Genomic DNA, 4,858 nt, shown 5'->3' with positions numbered 1-4,858 from the left:
TTGGGCCCTGCTAAGCTCCACATGACTGTGCTGGGCTGAGGCAAAGGATGCCCAGTTTGGGCCTGCAGAGCCTGGAGCTTATCAGGTAGCAGGGCTTGTCTTGTTTGGGGTGCCTTGTGAGCTGTGTCTCAGGTGTGCATGTGTTCTGCTTCCTCCCTGCCCTGTGTGCCAGCTGCAGCGCCAGGCTCCAGACATGTCCTGCCCTGAGAAGTGTCAGCAGTGCCAGCCCTGCAACCCTTGCTGCCAGCCCTGCGGCCCCTGCCCGCTGGCCAACAGCTGCAATGAATGCTGTGTCAGGCAGTGCCAGAGCTCCCACGTGGTCATTGAGCCGCCTGCTGTGCTGGTGACCCTGCCTGGCCCCATCCTCAGCTCCTTCCCCCAGAACACTGCTGTGGGATCCTCCACCTCCGCTGCCTTTGGCAGCATCCTCAGCTCTGTGGGAGTGCCCATCAGCTCCGGGGGCTTTGACCTCTCCTGCATCACGCGCGGTTATGGTGAGAGATGTTGTCGTCCCTGCTAAAGATGCTGCCGCCAGCATCATTTGGCATGAACCTCCAAGAACTCAGAATACGCTGCCGCAGTGAAGATATAATTTTGGAGAACTAGATTTTGCCTTCTTGGTTATTATTTCCTTCTTCTGCTCTCTCCTCTCTTTTCCCTTCCTTTTCCTGTCCCCACCTCCCAATGCCAGCCCTAGTGGCACCATCTGCCCTCCTCTGTCCCTGCCCCAGTCTGCAGACCAGGCTGCTGGACACACCCCATTGCATCTTTGTCTTTCCTCCTGATTCTGTCTGCATCATACCTGCTTTCTTCTTTAAACTCAACTAAATTGTTTTGCATTCAAACGTGGGCCTCTGATTTCTCATTAATTCCGTGACAACTCTTCCAGTCTCCTCAGGATTGCCATGGAAAAGCAGAGAATGGGACTCACCTGGGGATTTTCCTTCTGCCTTTTCCCTTGGGACTGACAAAGACATCCCTGACAGTGAGGGGGATGAAGCAGTGGAACAAGTTGCTCCGAGCAATTCCATATTTCTCATTCCAGGAAATGTTCAAGGCTGGGTTTCTCAGGAATTTGAGACCCTTTTTTTGGTAGATGCTGTCAGAGCCTTATTTGTGGGGTGGCTGTAGATTTGAAAATGAAATAAAAATGTTATTTAGGTCCTTTTGCATCCTTGGTGTTTGAGTTGTCCAATTTGCACCACTGGAACAACCACCAAACTATGGGGGGAAGGCAGATTAAATTTATTTGCAAAGCTCACTGCAGTGAGGAGGTTGAAGCAGGAGCTTGGGCAGAGATGCACAAGTGGGAACATTGCCCCTTGGGCTCAGTCCTTGCTGGCACAGCTCCTTTTCATCTATTCCCAGATATGTCTGTGCCAGTGCTTCCAAGTCTCTCAAAACACATGCATTATTTCCAGACTAATTCTGCTTAAACCCAGGATAAAACAGCAGTAGGCATCCTGCATTGTTTTTTTTTTCAACACAGTTGGAGCTGTCTTTGTCAGACATGGTGGGAATTGCTGAAATGTTGTCCCTGAGCCCATTCCTGCAGCCTTCTGCCCCGGTCAGCAAACTTCACCACTTTGACCCAAGAGCGAAGGTCCATCACTTGTGTGTGAAAGACAATTGGATGAATAACATTTCTGAAAGCCACACAGTGGTGCCGCCTTTTTATAGGCATGAACGTACAGTAATTTCACGATCACAAGCTGCACTGAGTATAAGCCGCATCACTGGAGGTTGGCAAACATTTCGTTCTTTGTCCATACACAAACCACACCCAATTATAAGCCGCTCTGTCGTTCGCAGCAAGGACCCGCGTGCAACAAAGTTGCCAAATAGCAACAGAATCGCGGCCTGGCGGAGTTTAGAAGCTCGACTCGGGCCCTGAGGGCTCGGGTCTGCCGACGGGGACAGGTGGCGCAGCTCGGCGCTACCGCTAGGCGGGGCCGCTCGGGGCCAGCCGCCGCTGGTCTCGATCGCCCCGGCCTAGCACTGCGCCGCGGTGGCAGGGGGGCATGGAGCCCGCTGGCACCTGCAGTGTTGGTGGGAGGCAGGGATGTAGCCCGCTGACACCCAGGGCAGCTGTGATAGGAGGGGAAGGAGCCCCCCCACCTCCTCCCCTGGAGCCGCCGGGCCAGCAGGAGGGAGCTCCCCCGCCTCTCTTGGGCTGCGCTGCCTGAAGGAGGGAGCTGCCCCACCTCCTCCACCCTGTGCTGCTGGCACTGAGCCGGCTCCACCCGCTGCAAAACAGAGTAACCAATTTGTAACAATCGCACAATGCCGGGTTTTACTGTCAGGTGCTTGACTCGGCACCTGGGTTTGCACTTCCGGGGTTGGAAATGTCAGAAAATTATTCACATATTAACCGCTCCGGAGTGTAAGCCGCATTTAAAGGGTGGAGCAGAATTTTAGTCCAAACGGTGCAGCTTGTAATCGTGCAATTACTGTAACTTCAATAACCTAAAGAAAAATGATATAAGTGGTCCCTCAGTAAAGAGGGAATTTGCCCAACTAACTCCTTGAAAGAAGAGATGTGATTTTGCCCTTGGGTCCTGAATGATGTGTCGCTGCTTTCCTGGTCACAGTTGCTGGGAACATAATTTTTGGGAGATCTGGAAGTGCTGGTGCTTGAATATTAAAAAGAGTCCTCAGCCCTTTTACAGTCCCAGGCCCACCCAGAACATTGATGCTACCACTCAGAGCAAGACAATATCTGTACCCTGATCCCTCCAGTTCCATCCCTCATTTGTTGTAAGGTCTTGTTCCCCACCTCACTCCACACTAGTCTGAGTGGTAACATTGGTCTGGACAGGAAGAGATTGTGTCCCATCCCAGTGGACAAGTCTAGGAGATAAGACTTGATGGGTGTGTCTCAAACACGGAGAACGGGATGGCCCTGGAGCCAACCAAGGCTTGTGGGTGTGTTGGGTGTGGCTGAGGTGCAGTTCACGTTCCCCACAGCAGTCCTGGCAGGGCTGTGCTCTGTGCTGGATGTTACACAGGTGCCGGTAACACTCAGAGCTCTGACTGCTGCTGAGCAGTGCTCACACAGCATCAGCGCTGTTTCTCCAACATTCCCTTGCCCATCAGGAGCTGGGGAGTGGTAAGATCCTGGGAGTGCATCAGACAGTTGACCCAAATTGAGTAAAAGGGATATTCCATGCCATATGACATGAGCTCAGACACAGCAGCTAAGGAAAGGAGAGACAAGGGTGGGCATTTGTTATTTGCAATGTATGCCTTCAAGTAACACCCGAACACGTGCTCAATCCCTGCGTCCGGAGAAGTAGCCTGATAGAACTTTCTGATTGGAAGCAGAGAAAAAAATAGTGGTGTGCTTTTTTTTTTTTTTTCCCCCATTTTACTTCTTCTGGCACCGTCTTTTGATTATGTTTTAGCAAACATAAAAATCTTAATATTCTAGTTGTTTTCCTTCCTATTCTCTCTGCCTTGTTCCCCTCAGAATGGGGAGTGATAGAGTGGCTGGAGGGTGCTTGCCATGCAGTCAGGGTCAACCCAACAGAGCTGGTCATAACAACCAAGGATTGTCGGTAAGAATATGAGGTGAGAAAGACCAGTGTGTAACTGGGGCCCAAGGGAGGTAGGGCAGCACTTTTCTGGGAGAAGCATCATTGCTGTGGCTCCTGGAGAGAAGTAAATCAGAAGAGAGGGGAAGAGAAGGAGGGAGGTGGAGAAATGGTCATGGACTGTTGACCGAAGGATGACCCAGTAGGGAGGAATCAAAACTTATAACATACCTGAATGGAATGCCACCCGACCATGATCTGGTGTAAACTCTGAGGCGTATATCCTGGAATTTCTTGGGGCTCTCATCCAGGCCCAGAAAAAAGAAGCCTTCCAAAAACAGAAACCAGAAATGAAAAGGCTGCAATGCAGGAAACGAGAACACAGCCCCTACCATTAGCTGGGATGGTGAACATTAGACATGAGCTGGTCACAAAATTACGACTTCCACTAAGGTGCCTCTGGGCCTGAGGCAGAGCAGGACTGCTATAAAAGGCAGCCCAAGTCTCTGTTCTCTCATCCACTTCTCTCAACTCCTTCTCAGGAACCAGGTGAGTAGGAAGCCTCCTCTCCTCCTTCCCTTCTTTACCTTCTGCAGCTTCAAGACCAGCTCTTTCCTGACTGTAGATCTCAGCTGACAGGGGCTGTCATAGACCCGGGCTGGAAGATGTTTGTGCTGGGAGAGGGCAGGGGAGAGAAGGTCTTGTGCAGACAGAGAGAGGCTGGGACATGGCTGAGGTGGCTCCTGGGCTTTGAGCTGGGCAGTGCAATGTGGGCCAGCAGGTGCCTTGGTTGCAGGCTGTTTGGGTGCAGTGCTGCTCCTCATGTGTCCTCACTTTGTGCTTCTCCCTGCCCTCTGTGCCAGGTGCTCCTGTGACCCCGAGCCATGTCCTGCAACCCTTGCTGCCAGCCCTGCGGCCCCTGCCCGCTGGCCAACAGCTGCAATGAGTGCTGTGTCAGGCAGTGCCAGAGCTCCCACGTGGCCATTGAGCCGCCTGCTGTGCTGGTGACCCTGCCCGGCCCCATCCTCAGCTCCTTCCCCCAGAACACCGTGGTGGGATCCTCCACCTCCGCTGCTGTTGGCAACATCCTCAGCTGTGGTGGAGTGCCCATCAGCTCTGGGGGCTTTGACCTCTCCTGCATCACCAACTGCTATGGTGGCAGCAGATGCCGTCCCTGCTAAAGTTCCTGGCAATATCATTGTGCAAGAAATTCCATGACCTCAGAATGTGGTGCTTTAATGCAGATGGATCTTTTTGAACATTGCTTTTAGCTTACTGTTGCCTTGTCCCACTGTCTTCCCTTTCTCTTGCATTCCTTTCCTTCA

General features: G+C 52.3%; 1 pseudogene; it reads left to right on the top strand.

The window, feature by feature from the left end:
• Nucleotides 1-3,952: 3,952 nt before the first annotated feature.
• Nucleotides 3,953-4,714, top strand: LOC117006580 (annotated as a pseudogene).
• Nucleotides 4,715-4,858: the final 144 nt, after the last annotated feature.

The sequence above is a fragment of the Catharus ustulatus genome, chromosome 23 (genome assembly GCF_009819885.2).
Source record: "Catharus ustulatus isolate bCatUst1 chromosome 23, bCatUst1.pri.v2, whole genome shotgun sequence".
Taxonomy (NCBI): Eukaryota; Metazoa; Chordata; class Aves; order Passeriformes; family Turdidae; genus Catharus; species Catharus ustulatus.
This window is presented reverse-complemented; position numbering and strand designations above follow the sequence as displayed.